At 46.0% G+C, this 16,745-nt stretch overlaps 2 non-coding genes across 2 annotated transcripts; both read right to left on the bottom strand.

Moving 5' to 3' along the window:
* Positions 1 to 241: 241 nt before the first annotated feature.
* trnae-uuc (transfer RNA glutamic acid (anticodon UUC)) lies at positions 242 to 313 on the bottom strand. The gene has a single exon. It is a non-coding gene; the product is annotated as a tRNA-Glu (tRNA).
* Positions 314 to 15,837: 15,524 nt separating this feature from the next.
* Positions 15,838 to 15,909, bottom strand: trnae-uuc (transfer RNA glutamic acid (anticodon UUC)). The gene has a single exon. It is a non-coding gene; the product is annotated as a tRNA-Glu (tRNA).
* Positions 15,910 to 16,745: the final 836 nt, after the last annotated feature.

Genomic DNA, 16,745 nt, shown 5'->3' with positions numbered 1-16,745 from the left:
AGATTCAGAGTACAGCCTTTGTGCTTTGTTGGAGTTAACAATCAGCCGGGCCCAGGACCTTACATGGAGTAAGAGAGCTAAGCTGAGTAAGCCAGGAGTGAATCCTGGAATCTTCTACACTGTTTTCAGACTTCTTGTCCCATCATGACACCAAATGGACTCATGAAAGCAAGAGCTTATAGAATGAAGATTTCACTCAAGGTCATGTGACTTGCAACTACAGTGGCACAACAAAGACACATTCCCATACCAGGAGTCAAACCCAGGTCACCTGGGTGAAAACCAGGAATCCTGACCACTAGACCATATGGGACAGCCTTGACGTGTAAAGGCCACCTTTGAAGTGCTTAGGCCATTGGTGAGAACTCAGGCATTTTCCAGAAAAGTAGCTGTAATTTTTTTTTTATTTAGTCAGGCTGGAAAAGATTACAAAACCATCTATAAATAGTTTGGACTCCATCAATCAACAGTCAGACAGACTGTGTACAAATAGAGGAAATTCAAGACCATTGTTACTCTCCCCAGGAGTGGTCGACCAACAATGATCATTCCAAGAGCAAGGTGTGTAATAGTCGGTGAGGTCACAAAGGACCCCAGGGTAACTTCTAAGCAACTGAAGGCCTCTCTCACATTGGCTAATGTTCATGAGTCCACCATCAGGGGACCACTGAACAACAATGGTGTGCATGGCAGGGTTGCAAGGAGAAAGCCACTGATCTCCAAAAAGAACATTGCTGCTCATCTGCAATTTGCTAAAGATCACATGGACAAGCCAGAAGGCTATTGGAAAAATGTTGTGTGGACGGATGAGACCAAAATAGAACTTTTTGGTTTAAATGAGAAATGTTATGTTTGGAGAAAGGAAAACTGCATTCCAGCCTAATAACCTTATTGCATCTGTGAAACATGGTGGTGGTAGTATCATGGTTTGGGCCTGTTTTGCTGCATCTGGGCCAGCACGGCTTGCCATCATTGATGGAACAATGAATTCTGAATTATGCCTGCAATTTCTAAAGGAAAATGTCAGGACATCTGTCCATGAACTAAATCTCAAGAGAAGGTGGGTCATGCAGCAAGACAACGACCCTAAGCACCAGGCTCGGACTGGTAATCTGTGATTTTGGGCATTATCCCGGTGGGCCGCTGTACCTCAGACGTGCTTTGGGCCGGCCCTCACAAGTTAACACCAGCCCTGTTCTCTACATAGCAATTACAAGTGACTACTAAGCAATAGAAAATCTGCTATTATGTTTTCGACTAAGCACATCATGATCTATGGGGGGAGCGTGCAGTTTATATACCCCTTACTTTTGATACACATCTTTGTCATGGTGGGCATGTGGCGTAATTTTATTTTTCTTCATTTAACTGTAAAATCCTTACAACAAACTAAACTAAAAACTTTGTTCTTTTTGTATTTGGTGGATTTCTGTTCAGAGATTTTGCAAAAATGTGTAGCGGTGCATGATGGGGTAGGAATCTAACGGCTGTCGTCTACCGTTTGATGTTATGAGTTGCACAGGTTCATGGGAACACGGATGTGTGTTGTGCATATATTCACTGAATAAATAATGGAAAGAGGTGGCAAAAAGAGAAAAGGGGGAGCGGAGAAGATTCGCGACAAAAAGCAGAAAGCTCTTCAAGCTGACGCTTCCAAGTGTTTTAAAATAGATAATTTGTTTGCTGTGGCCAGTAGTGCTACTACTAGCATTGCTGCTAGTGTTCCCGACGTCCCTACTACAAGTTCAACGGGCGAAAATGAGGACAACGTTACTGGAAAGGTCAGTACAGGCTCAAAGCCAAGTGATGTGTATGTTGGGTCAGACTCGGACTCGGAGGATTCCGTGGCCAGTGAGCCGCCCTAACCAAAATGAACTGTCTTTATTTGTGGCATGTGAACGCAGCTTCTCCACACTGAAATTCATTAAAAACCGGTTACGGAGCACTACAGCCCAGGAGCACCTGGAGGCATTCATGCTCATGTCAAGTGAAAAAGACATTTTGATGTCCTTGGACACAGACACAATTGTTGACATGGTGGCAGAAAAGAGTAGCCTAATGAGACGCCTTCTCATCACCTAACATGTGCATGGCCATCCCCGAGACTGTCTCCTGTAAGGTAAGGTAAACACACACACACACATAAATTCTCCCGATGAGAATTTATCACGTCGACGGGACGACGTTAATTTTAATCCCACACACACACATTTTGGAGACACAAAAGCTTGTGTGCTTGTGCTTCTGTTTTGTAATATGTTCAAGGTGAAATTGAAATGACAGTGAAAGTGTGTTTTCATGGTGTTTAGGTGTCTGGTATTTGTTCATTGGGGGTTCGGTGTGGACGGGTGGGTGGATGTGTGAGTGCGTGTTTGGGGGTGGTTTTGTCGGGCCAATAGTGGGCTGGTCCAGAGGAAAAATGCCAGGGCTGAAATTTGTTCCCAGTCCGACCCTGCTAAGCACACAAGTAATTCTACCAAAGAATGGTTAATGAATAAAGTTAATGTTTTGGAATGGCCAAGTCAAAGTCCTGACCTTAATCCAATAGAAATGTTGTGGAAGGACCTGAAGCGAGCAGTTCATGTGAGGAAACCCACCAACTTCCCAGAGTTGAAGCTGTTCTGTATGGAGGAATGGGCTAAAATTCCTCCAAGCCATTGTGCAGGACTGATCAACAGTTACCAGAAACATTTAGTTGCAGTTATTGCTGCACAAGGGGTCACACCAGATACTGAAAGCAAAGGTTGGCATACTTTTGCCACTGACAGATATGTAATATTGGATCATTTTCCTCAATAAATAAATGACCAAGTATAATATTTTTGTCTCATTTGTTTAACTGGGTTCTCTTTATCTACTTTTAGGACTTGTGTGAATATCTGATGATGTTTTAGGTCATATTTATGCAGAAATATAGAAATTTCTAAAGGGTTCACAAAGTTCCAAGCACCACTGTAAGAGTGATACAGAACTGAGTGGAGATGTTATCTGTAAGAAAATTTTCCCTCTCTCAAAGGGTTCCTGGTCACAGCCCATGGTCAGACTCTGAGCAGAAGCTTCGAGCTTTGTCAGTGTGAACAACGAGTCTTGTACAAAGTGCTGTATGGGGTAAGAGAGAACCAAGCAGCAACGCGAGAAGCGTCTGATCTGAGGTCACATGCACCAACCATCGTGCCCCACACGGTGCAGTACCACACGGTGATGCAGCTGGTCAGTATGTTCTCGATGGTGCCTCTGTAGAATGTGTGCATGATGGGGGCCAGGGCTCTTGCTCTCCTCAGTTTGCGGAGGAAGTATAGATGCTGTTGGGCTTTTTTGGCCAGTGATGCGGAGTTGTTGCTCCAGGACAGGTCTTCAGAGATGTGCACACCCAGAAACTTGGTGCTGCTCACCCTCTCCACTGCAGCACCATCGATAGATAGTGGAGCATGCTGGGTGTGCGCTCTCCTGAAGTACACAACAATCTCCTTCATCTTCGCCATGTTCAGGCAGAGATTGTTGTCCTTGCACCACATGGCCAAGTGGCTCACCTCACTCCTGTAGATTGTCTCATCACCATTGTTGATGAGACCCACCACAGTCATGTCATCCGCAAACTTAATGAAGAGATTAGAGTTGGATGTTGGTGTGCAATTGTGGGTCAGCAGAGTGAAGAGGAGGGGGCTTAGCACACATCCTTGGGGGGCCCCCGTGTTCAATGTGATGGTGCTGGAGGAGTTGCTGCCAACCCATACAGCCTGTGGTCTCCTTGTCAGGAAGTCCAGCAGCCAGTTGCACAGGGAGGTGTTGAGTCCCAGCTGGTCCAGTTTATGAATGAGCCGCTGAGGAATGATTGTGTTGAATGCTGAGCTAAAGTCTATGAACAGCATTCTGACATACGAGTCTTTTGTCTCCAGGTGGGTGAGGGCTGAGTGGAGGGCAGTGGAGATGGTGTCATCAGTCAAACGGTTGGACTGATATGCAAACTGGAAAGGGTCCAGGGCGGGGGGGATGGCAGACTTGATATGCCACATGACTAGCTGCTCAAAGCACTTCATGAGGATGGAAGTGAGTGCGACAGGGTGGTAATCATTGAAGCAGGAGGGAGATGGCTTCTTCGGGACCAGGATGATGGTGGTGGCTTTGAGGCACGTGGGGACAACAGCCTGGCTCAACGAGATGTTGAAGATGTCTGTAAAGACATCTGTGAGCTCCTCAGCACAGTCTCTCAGGACACGACCAGGAATGTTATCAGGACCCGGGGCTTTTAGTGCATTTGTCATCCTGAGAGCTCTCCTCACGCTGTCTGGGGACAGCATCAACACCTGGTTGCTGGGAGGTGGTGGGGTCTTCTGTGCCATGGTGCTGTTGTCTGCCTCAAAGCAAGTGAAGAAGTCATTCAACTGATTCAGCAGAGACATGGAGTTGTCACAGGTCTGCGGTGAGGGCTTGTAGTCTGTGATGGTCTGAATCCCCCACCACAGGTTCCTGGTGTCTCTGCTGTTGTTGAAATAGTCAACAATGTACCTGGAACACTGTCTCTTGGCCACCCTGATGCCTTGTGACAAGTTGGCCCTAGCTGTCCTTAGGCCCACCTTGTGCCCAGCTCTGAAGGCACCGTTCCGAGCCCACAGGAGCCTGTGGACTTCCCCTGTCAGCCATGGCTTCTGATTGGCCTGAATGGAGATGGTTCTGGTGACCGTAACGTTGTCCATGCACTTCCTCATGTAGGCAGTGACGGTCTCCATGTACTCCTGGAGATCTGTGATGTTGTTGTAGGTGGCCGCCTGTCTGAACATGCTCCAGTCAGTGGTGGAAAAACAGTCCTGGACTGCCTCTGAGGACCCCTCTGGCCACACACGTATCTGCTTTGTAGCTGGTTTGGTGACTTTAACCTGCGGCATACATGCTGGCATTAGCATAACAGTGGAGTGATCTGAGGCCCCAACATGGGGGAGGAGTAGGGCTTTGTATGCATCTTTATGCATGGTGTAAACATTGTCCAGAGTATTGTTTCCACATGTGGGAAAGTTGATATGTCCATAGAGTTTTGGAAACACACTCTTGGGGTTTGCATGATTGAAATCCCCAGTCAGGATGAGGAAAGCATCTGGGTGGGCTGTCTGCTGCTCACTGATGTGCTGATAGTTCATTCAGTGCTTCACTCCTGTTGTTATTGGAGCCAGTAAGGATGTATAATGCTACCAGCAATATGGCTGTAAATTCCCTCGGCAGGTAGAATGGCCGGCACTTAATAATTATAAACTCCACCAGTGGTGAGCAGTGTTTGCAGACCACAACAGCATCGCGGCACCAGGCATCACTGATGTAAACACAGAGTCCTCTGCTGCGAGTCTTCCCCCCCTTGACTAGTGCTCTGTCTGACCAGTAGCATGTTAGCCGGGCTAGCTGAATTGCACAGTCCAGGACGCTGTTGTTAAGCCATGTTTCCACAAACACGAGGAAACAACATTCACTCACAGACTTAAAAGATGAGCGGAGTAGGTGGACATAATCCAACTTGTTGTCCAGCGAGTGTACGTTGGCCAGAATGATGGTAGGGATAGCTGGCCAGTGAGGGCTAGCCGCTAGCCTAGCCCGGATACCACCTCGCTTGCCCCTTTTCTGCTTCCGCATGTTCCGCCTGTGGCGCTTCCACTGTGGGCTGGATGCAGGAGTGGGGGTCGGTGATTGAGCAGGCCTCTGGAGCAAACTGTAGTCGCATAACACTTCCACGCCCGCTGGATTTATATCCGTGAATATAGTTCTGCGGATGTCGAGCAGAAACTCACGGGAGTATGTGCGCCTTGAGACTGATGGACATGACAAAGATGAACAGATACACACTGTTTTAAAACACAAAAAACACCATTCTGTTGGGACAGGAATTCAGTCACTTCCCTGATTACAGTTCTCCTAAATCGGAGTTATCTGTGTTCCCCTACCAGAAAATCAACTGCTGGTTGAAGCATTTTGTGGTCAGCCAAGCATCTAACAGAAAATCTTCTAATTTGTTATCAAACTGATTATCCATTGCGCCACTGGCCCAAGCGGAGTAATGGTAAGTGAGATCCAAACTACGTATGATTTTCCATTTAGTCAATGTTCAATAGTAAGATGGAAAATGCAACACCATAACCCAGATTCAAACAAGGGTTACTATAGTCACAATACAGAATATTAACCACTATACTATCACAGCACTCCCCTGCCCAAGGCAGAGTGTGTGATCAGGTTGCCACAAACTCAGTGGCTGGACATGGATTGGGCCATCCAGGCCCACTTTTGGCCTGGTGTTGTGAGAACAGTCAGCTTTTTAGTTCAGTTCAGTTCAATTTCATTACTCATTTTCTGTTAACACATGGCCAACTTGCAATGAAATGCAGTGACCGAGATAAGAACCAGAAACAAGTCTCTCAGCATTGGAGCCTGACAGGAGTTTAACAGAATATCAGTTAAAAAAAAAGTTTCAAAGTCTCATCTCATTATCTCTAGCTGCTTTATCCTGTTCTACAGAGTCACAGGCAAGCTGGAGCCTATCCCAGCTGACTACAGGCAAAAGGCAGGGTACATCCTGGACAAGTCGTCAGGTCATGACACCCATTCACACCTACAGTCAATTTAGAGTCACCAGTTAACCTAACCTGCATGTCTTTGGACTGTGGGGGAAATCAGAGCACCCAGAGAAAACCCACACGGACAACATGCAAACTCCACACAGAAAGGCACTCGCCGGCCACAGGGCTCGAACCCAGACCTTCTTACTGTGAGACAGCAGCACTAACCACTACACCACCATAGCGTCAAAGTCATAAAGATGAAAAAAAACAGAAGTTAAATTCAAGTGAAAATAGAAATAACTGAGATGTACGCATGCATTGTCTCAGGGGGTAGTGTGGGGAGGGGGTGTAGCACAAGCACCTGTATTGCACATTGGGAAATTTTGACATGTGCGGCTACCAGTAATTGCACTTTGTTGAAGACAAATTAAGTACTGACCATGTAAACAAAGTTTTGATATGTGTTGGTAAATGTGGAAACAGTAAATATGTAAATGTTTTGGTGATATGTAAACAGAGTCTTGAGATATGTTGGTGATATGTAAATGGAGTCTTGTGATATAAACAGAGTCTTTTGATATGTTCTGATATAAACAGAGTCTTGTGATATGTCGATTGTGGACCTGTATTAGTTTGAAATGATGTTTGGCTTCATGCCAAACTTCTTCAGCCTCCTCAGGAAGCACAGCCGCTGGCGAGCTTTCCTGACCACAGTGTGGAACTTAAAGTTGCTGACCCTTTCGACCTCATCTTCGTTGATGTAGATGGCCTAGTGTGTCCTCTCTTGCTGTCTCCTGTAGTCCACTATCATCTCCTTAGTTTTCCTGACATTGAGAGAGAGGTTGTTGTTCTGGCACGAGCTGGCTAACGCCTTCACTTCCTCTCTGCATGCCGTCTCAAGTCAAGTCAAGTCAACTTTATTGTCAAATATGCTATAAATGCTTGACATACAGCACAGATGAAATTACAGTCCTCTCTGACCCATGGTGCAAACAGGCAATACAATAAATATAAAATAGAATAATTGAAATAAACAACACAAACAGTATAAACACTCTAGGTAAGAACTAGACATAGACAAAACACTCATATATACACACACACACACATACATATTGAAGCAAATAAACATTCAAGGGCACTTGAGGTATATCAGGTAAACATGAGATAAGCAGAATAAACAAACTAATAGCTGTTAAGGTGAGGTAGTGCGGAATAGTGCAAATGAGCAAGGTAAAGTGAAATGTGCAGTCCCTGAGTTCAGTGTGTTAATGAACGTTGAGAGTATCTATCTATCTATCTATCTATCTATCTATCTATCTATCTATCTATCTATCTATCTATACTCTTATCGTTGTCCGTAAGGAGGCCCGAGATGGTTGTGTCGTCAGCAATTTTGATGATGATGTTGGCACTGTATTTAGCAGTGCAGTCGTGGGCGAACAATCAGTGAACGAGGGGACTAATCACACAGCCCAGTGGCACACCTGTGTTCAGGATACAGTAAGCGAGGAGTAAGTGTGGCTACTGATTATCACCACCTGGGGTCTGCCTGTCAGAAAGTCAAAGATCCATCTGCAAATGGTCATCTGCTCATGAAATCGTTAAGTATTTCATCATGATTGCATTTTCTCTGCTCATCCCAAGGCAGTTTTACTTATTAAGTGCAAATTTGCAGCTAAATGCTTTCAAGATATTGCAACCTGATTTGATTTTGGTTGCTGGTCACAGCCCATAGTCAGACTGTGAGCTGAGCTTTATCAGAGATAGCTTTCAGAAAACAGGTTTTGGTGGCCTTTTTGAAGGATGCTTTAGCTTCAGAAAATGCTAAATGTAACTCAAAGAATGTTGAACCTTGGTCCTATCTACTGAGCTGTGCAGGCTCTAAGATGAGCTATATTGAACCATAGGATATGTATTTTCTTTTAGAACGTGAAGAATTTTGTCCATCAGCTCACTTTGAAAATGTTACCAGAATTTTGTCCATCAGGTCACTTGGAAAATGTTACCATTGGAAACAGTTGGTGCATTATGAAATGCAAAATACAATAAAGGAGACTCCAAACGCTTGAGCAACTGAAATCCTATAATCAGGCATGAATGGGACAACATTTCTCTTTCAAAACTACAGCACTTGGTCTCCTCAGTTCCCAAACATTTACAGAGTTTTGTTAAAACAAGAGGTGATGCAGCTCAGTGGTAAAATGCCCCTGTCCCAACTTTTTGAAATGTGTTCCTGGCATCAAATTCAAAATTAGCATATCTTTTTCAAACAACAATAACATTTCTCAGTTTCAACATTTGATATGTTTTCTTTGTACTGTTTTCAATGAAAGAGAGGGTTTCCATGATTTAGAAACCAACACATTCTATTTTTATTTATATTTTACACAGCGTCCTCACCAGAATTTTTATAGTTTTGAAATTTTCATCAGTTTTTTTTAGTTGTCCAGTTTTTTTTTTTTCAGTTTAGTTCTTCATTCATTTTACAAGTGCATAGGTAGGTTTAGCTTTATTTTGAGGAATTGACTAATTTTAGTTGAGTTTTTAATTTGGTTTAGTTTTTCAGGTCCAGTCACAGATATCCCATAATAACTAGATAGGACACAAGCTGTTTACTGTTTAGCTGCTACTTACGTTGTGTTCTCGACTACATCAATGAAAATAGGAATGAAATGAAAGTAGGTGTTTTAACACTGCAATAATGCTTAGCAATAATGAAACTACATGAAAAAGAGGGTTTGTGGTCACTCTAAACATATCAAACAGGATTGTTGGCGAGCATGTTTTTCAATTTTTTAGAGCCGACATGAAAGAAATTCATGTTTGTCCAACTAAATGAAGCTGGATATCATGACAGGTTAGACTATCATGTGTTTTACTGTCGGTCTTTCAAATCCATAATTCTCCTTTTTCCCTTACAAATCTAAGCTTTATTTTTATATATTTTTTTAAAAGTCACTAAATATTGCTTAATTTAAAAGGATTGTAAATAAATGGTGTTTGCATTCTGCAGTAATGGACCCGAACCAGCCTTGGCCGACATGTGGGTGCCCACAAAAGAAAGAAATGATAATGGCACAACTGCTCCCTGGGGTGCTGTAGCATATCTGCCCACTGCTCTGGTTATGTGGGTGTGCTCATTGCTCACTTGTGTGTGCGGGTCTGTGTTCACTGCTCCAGATGCGTTAAATGCAGAGTTTAAATTCCACTGTGTGCTTAAGAATTACATATGACAATTAAAGGCTTTTTGGCTTGCCTTCTCTATGTGATAGGTCAGAATTTCAGCTTTTATTTCTTGATATTTACATCTATATATATTAACAGAATGGTGTTGGGATTTTTGCACAGTCAAATACAGGGACTTTCAGGTCAAGTCAAATCAAGTTTATTTGTTTAGCGCTTTGTAGCAGTTTGTATGTAGGGGCGGAGCACAGAAGACGGCAGGACAGAGCTCAGGTTGGTAAACCGTGTTTATTTTTCACTTTTCAGTGGACACTCAGCAAATTGCACACAGACAGACAGACACACACACAACTGGCGTCTGGTGCGGGGAAGAGCTCCCTCTGCTCTCACTCTCCCTCCTTAAATAGGGCGTGGTCACTGGGGAAGACACACAAACACATTAATTCACATCAGGTGCAGTGATTCTGCCACTTACCTTCCCTGAATCCGCCCTCCGGTCACAGACCGATGCTTGACCACACCCCCGCTGCCACATACCCCCACCGCCCAAATCAGGCCGGGCGGCCGTCCGGCCTGCAGCCGACTCCCCCCCCCCTTGACAGGAGAGGAAGTCCGCCACGACCATCTGTGCCCCCGGCCTGTGGATCACCTTGAAGTTAAAGGGTTGGAGTGCCAGATACCAATGGGTGATCTGCGCGTTGGCATCCTTCATGCGGTGGAGCCACTGGAGGGGCGCGTGGTCCAAACAGAGGGTGAAAGGGCGTCCCAGCAGGTAGTAACGGAGGGCAAGGACCGCCCACTTGATTGCCAAGCACACTTTTTCAATGGTGCTGTAGCGCCCCTCACGCACCGACAGCTTCCTACTGATGTATAAGACTGGGCGATCCTCCCCCTCCACCTCCTGGGACAAAACAGCCCCCAGCCCTCTGTCCAACGCATCCGTATGTAACATAAAGGGGAGAGAAAAGTCAGGGGAGTGTAAAAGTGCCCCCCCCCCCACACAGTGCAGCCTTTACCTCAGAAAAAGACCGCTGGCATTGCTTCATCCACTGGACCGGATCTGATGCCCCCTTTTTAGTCAGATCAGTCAGCGGGCTGGTGATGTCCGAATAATTAGGTATAAACCTACGATAATAGCCAGCCAGCCCCAGGAACTGTCTCACCCCCTTTTTGGTCTTGGGCCTCGGGCAGGCTGCAATTGCTGCTGTCTTGTTAATTTGGGGACGCACCTGCCTGTTGCCCAAGTGGAAGCCCAGATACCGTACTTCCACCCACCCAATCGCACACTTCTTCGGGTTGGCTGTGAGACCCGCTCACCTCAGTGACCTAAGGACGGCCCTCAGATGTTGGAGGTACCTCGGCCAGTCATTACTAGAGATAATGATATCATCGAGGTAGGCGGCTGCATAGGTGGCGTGGGGGCAGAGGACCCTGTCCATTAGCCGCTGAAACATAGCGGGCGCCCCAAACAGCCCAAAAGGAAGTGTGACAAATTGGTGTAAGCCGAATGGTGTGGAAAAGGCCGTTTTTTCTTGGGATAATGGAGTCAAGGGGATCTGCCAATAACCCTTTGTTAAATCCAGTGTCGAATAAAAGTGAGCCGTGCCTAGTTGATCGAGCAACTCATCAATACAAGGCATTGGGTACGCGTCGAATTTAGACACTGCATTGACTTTTCTATAGTCTACACAGAACCGGACCGACCCGTCGGCCTTGGGTACCAAGACCACCGGGCTGCTCCAGTCACTGTGGGACTCCTCGACGATGCCCATTTCGAGCATGGTCTCAAGTGCTTCCTGAACCACTTTTTTTTGTGTTTGAGTAGCCTGTAAGGGCGGCTATGCACTACCACCCCCGGGGGCGTCTCAATGTGGTGCTCAATGAGGTTGGTGCGGCCGGGCAGGGGCGAGAACACGTCCAAAAACTCGGTCTGCAACTGGGCAACCTCCGCAAGTTGGGTCGGGGAGAGGTGGTCTCCACAGGGGACCGGAGAGGTATGTGATGTCAATGTTCCTTTTCGAACCTCCGGCCCCAGCTCCGCCTTCTCCGGAACCACCGACACCAACGCCACAGGGACCTCCTCATTCCAGAGTTTGAGCAGATTGAGGTGATAAACCTATAGTGCCCCACCCCTGTCCGTTCGCCTCACCTCATAGTCAACGTCCCCGACTCGCCGTGTGACCTCAAAGGGTCCTTGCCACTTAGCGACTAATTTGGAGCTCAATGTGGGCAACAGTATGAGTACTTTATCTCCCAGTGCGAACTCTCTAAGGCGCGTAGCCTTGTCGTACAGGTGGGTTTGTCATTCTTGGGCCTGCTGCAAATTCTCCTGGGTTAGGTGGGTGAGTGTGTGGAGTTTTGGCGCAGGTCAATAACGTATTGGATTTCATTTTTACTTGGTGAAGGTCCCTCCTCCCAATTTTCCCGCAGCACATCTAGAATGCCATGTGGCTTACGCCCATATAATAACTCGAATGGGGAGAACCCCGTGGAGGCTTGGGGGAGCTCTCGCACTGCAAACAACAAGGGTTCGAGCCATTTATCCCAATTACATGCGTCCTCACTTACGAATTTTTTAATTATATTCTTGAGGGTGCGATTGAACCGTTCAACTAAACCGTCTGTTTGTGGGTGATAAATGCTGGTGCGGATCCCCAACAACCCATACAGTTTGCTCAGTGTATGTGACATAAACGAGGTGCCTTGGTCAGTCAGAATCTCTTTCGGGACTCCAACTCAGGAGATGACGCAGAAGAGTGCCTCTGCAATACTGCGTGCTGAGATATTGTGAAGAGGCACTGCTTCCGGGTATCGCGTTGCATAGTCCACCAGAACTAATATAAAGCGGTACCCTCGTGTTGACCGATCTAATGGCCCGAGGAGATCCATCCCAATTCTTTCGAATGGGGTCTCGATTAACAGCAGAGGGCGCAAAGGCGCTTTTGGGATGGCCGCTGGATTTACTAACTGGCATTCGCGGCACGCCGTACACCACCTACGGACATCGCTGCGAATCCCTGGCCAATAGAACCGGGCCATTATTCGGGCTAGTGTTTTATCCTGCCCTAAGTGTCCAGCCATGGGATTAAAGTGAGCCGCCTGGAATACCAATTCCCGGCGGCTCTTCGGAATCAAAAGCTGTTTGGGGGTGCGCCCCACACGCTGGAGGACGGCCCGGCGAAGGTCCGCGTAGGCCAGCCGGCGGTCGGCAGGGAGCTGTAGCGCGGCCAGCTGCACCTCTCCCGTTTGCAGGGGGAGGAGGCGCACCGTGCGCTGTTCCATCAGCCACCCCGAGGTCTCTGCGACTTGCTCAAAGAGCGTGAGGAATGCCTCGGGGTCGTCCTGCAGGCCCATCTTTGTTAGGGTGAGGGGGAACAGGCCCGCAGTGGGAGAGTTGGTAGACCTCGCCAACGCGAGGAGGTGCCGGAATGCCTGATGATCTTCTTGCTGGGCCAACACCAGGGCCTCGAACCGCTGTTCCTGCTCCTTTCGGAGGGTGACTAGTGCCTGGTGCTGGCTTTGCTGGGCCGTGGTGAGGGCGTGGACCAGGTCGACGAACGGGGAGGACTCCATGGGGCTGTTCTGTTTCTGCGCTCCAAAGTCCCAGGTTTCAGCGCCACTGTAGCAGTTCGTACATAGGGGCGGAGCACAGAAGACGGCAGGACAGAGCTCAGGTTGGTAAACCGTGTTTATTTTTCACTTTTCAGTGGACACTCAGCAAATTGCACACAGACAGACAGACACACACACAACTGGCGTCTGCTCTCACTCTCCCTCCTTAAATAGGGCCTGCACCTCCTCAATCCACTCAGCGATCTTAATTCCCGTTCTACCATTAAACATCACACACTTCCGGTCTCTGGGTATAACTATTACATGTTCTGCACCCTGAGGCGCTGGGACAAACCCCGACGGGGGACCCTGCACCTGTACAGAACCAGCGGTAGGCTGTTGACGAAGGCACTCATTTTCCGCGTGCAATTGGGCAACCTAATCTTGCAGCTGTTGTAATTCATCTTCCATCCTAGCAATGCGGCTAACACAAAAACAATTCAGACACCCTACTTCAAAGTAGTTACCCCAATCTAATGGGAAGCTGCTGTTCCATTGTCACTCAAAAAGTCCAACTGTGCCGATCCACAATCTCCATCTATAAAAGAAAAAAAAATTACAGCAACACCAAGAATAACACTTGTACCTCTATCAAAAAAATAGAACTTATATCTCTGCCTTAAAGAGTGTCTGTCCTGCTGACTACGCCAGATGTAACAGTGGCACGTAAATTTAGAAATTTGGTATTCACCAACTACGACACCTAGGGTGGGAGAAAGCCCCTAGGAACCTCAATATCACACCAATATATTACAAAAACAGGACACAGGTTCGGGAGACACTCCTAGGCCAGAGATATGTTCACAATCATATTTATTAAAATCACAAATTATACAATAATTAAAACATGCATGCATGCAGTTCATGTGAGGAAACCCACCAACATCCCAGAGTTGAAGCTGTTCTGTATGGAGGAACGGGCTAAAATTCCTCCAAGCCGATGTGCAGGACTGATCAACAGTTACCGCAAACATTTAGTTGCAGTTATTGCTGCACAAGGGGATCACACCAGATACTGAAAGCAAAGGTTCACATACTTTTGCCACTCACAGATATGTAATATTGGATCATTTTCCTCAATAAATAAATGACCAAGTATAATATTTTTGTCTCATTGGTTTAACTGGGTTCCCTTTATCTACTTTTAGGACTTGCGTGAAAATCTGATGATGTTTTAGGCCATATTTATGCAGAAATATAGAAAATTCTAAAGGGTTCACAAACTTTCAAGCACCACTGTATCTCAAACTTTTTCTACATCTAAGTGTCATATGTGGAATCTTTGAATAAATTATGCCGTTATCATTTCTTTCTTTCGAGGGCAACCACATGTTGGCCAAAGCTGGTTCGGGCCCATTACTGCGGAATGCAAACACCATTTATTTACAATCCTTTTAAATTAAGCAACATTTAGTGACATTTAAAAAAATATTTAAATAAAGCTTAGATTTGTAAGGAAAAAGGAGAATTATGGATTTGAAAGACCAACAGTAAAACACATGAGAGTCTGTCCTGTGATGATATCCAGCTTCATTTAGTTGGACAAACATGGATTTCTTTCATGTCGGCTCTAAAAAATTGAAAAACATGCTCGCCAACAATCCTGTTTGATACGTTTAGAGTGATCACAAACCCTCTTTTTCATGGAGTTTCATTTTTGTGAAGCATTATTGCAGTGTTAAAACACCTACTTTCATTTCATTCCTATTTTCATTGATGTAGTCAAGAACACAATGTAAGTAGCAGCTAAACAGTAAACAGCTTGTGTCCTATCTAGTTATGGTTAACTTTGGCTAAAGTCTGGTAACAATAGCTGGTTCTTCGTTCTCTGTCCTTCTGTAGCACCAATGCACGGCTTCTCTCTTTCACATGTGGAATCCACCACCAGAGAGGGAATCCACCACCAGAGAGACAGAATTTCAGTGCTGCCACTGGTTTAAAGCAGTCGTGACATCACTGTATTTGGTATCTGGTCTCGTCTCTGTCCAATACCGTTACAGGGAGTCAGAAGAATGGGCGGAGATAAAACATGGCGTCGAGTACAGAGATTGATGTGTTCAAACTGTACTGTGAAAGGGTTACTAGGGTTACGGGCATGGCAGCCGCCCCTACATCAGATGTTGGAAGAACAGCTGGATGCACTGGTACCCATTTGGCCTGGTGTAGTGAAAACCCGGATGCTTACCCTTTCCCTCTGTACAGGTTTGAGCTCACGGTGTTAAAAAATAGCTGTCACGCTGAACACTGGCTTCTGTGGTCAGATTCAGAGTACAGCCTTTGTGCTTTGTTGGAGTTAACAATCAGCCGGGCCCAGGACCTTACATGGAGTAAGAGAGCTAAGCTGAGTAAGCCAGGAGTGAATCCTGGAATCTTCTACACTGTTTTCAGACTTCTTGTCCCATCATGACACCAAATGGACTCATGAAAGCAAGAGCTTATAGAATGAAGATTTCACTCAAGGTCATGTGACTTGCAACTACAGTGGCACAACAAAGACACATTCCCATACCAGGAGTCAAACCCAGGTCACCTGGGTGAAAACCAGGAATCCTGACCACTAGACCATATGGGACAGCCTTGACGTGTAAAGGCCACCTTTGAAGTGCTTAGGCCATTGGTGAGAACTCAGGCATTTTCCAGAAAAGTAGCTGTAATTTTTTTTTTATTTAGTCAGGCTGGAAAAGATTACAAAACCATCTATAAATAGTTTGGACTCCATCAATCAACAGTCAGACAGACTGTGTACAAATAGAGGAAATTCAAGACCATTGTTACTCTCCCCAGGAGTGGTCGACCAACAATGATCATTCCAAGAGCAAGGTGTGTAATAGTCGGTGAGGTCACAAAGGACCCCAGGGTAACTTCTAAGCAACTGAAGGCCTCTCTCACATTGGCTAATGTTCATGAGTCCACCATCAGGGGACCACTGAACAACAATGGTGTGCATGGCAGGGTTGCAAGGAGAAAGCCACTGATCTCCAAAAAGAACATTGCTGCTCATCTGCAATTTGCTAAAGATCACATGGACAAGCCAGAAGGCTATTGGAAAAATGTTGTGTGGACGGATGAGACCAAAATAGAACTTTTTGGTTTAAATGAGAAATGTTATGTTTGGAGAAAGGAAAACTGCATTCCAGCCTAATAACCTTATTGCATCTGTGAAACATGGTGGTGGTAGTATCATGGTTTGGGCCTGTTTTGCTGCATCTGGGCCAGCACGGCTTGCCATCATTGATGGAACAATGAATTCTGAATTATGCCTGCAATTTCTAAAGGAAAATGTCAGGACATCTGTCCATGAACTAAATCTCAAGAGAAGGTGGGTCATGCAGCAAGACAACGACCCTAAGCACCAGGCTCGGACTGGTAATCTGTGATTTTGGGCATTATCCCGGTGGGCCGCTGTAC

The sequence above is a fragment of the Neoarius graeffei genome, chromosome 19, assembly GCF_027579695.1.
Source record: "Neoarius graeffei isolate fNeoGra1 chromosome 19, fNeoGra1.pri, whole genome shotgun sequence".
Taxonomy (NCBI): domain Eukaryota; kingdom Metazoa; phylum Chordata; class Actinopteri; order Siluriformes; family Ariidae; genus Neoarius; species Neoarius graeffei.
The sequence above is the reverse complement of the archived record's forward strand: the minus strand, read 5'-3'. Positions and strand labels throughout refer to the sequence as shown.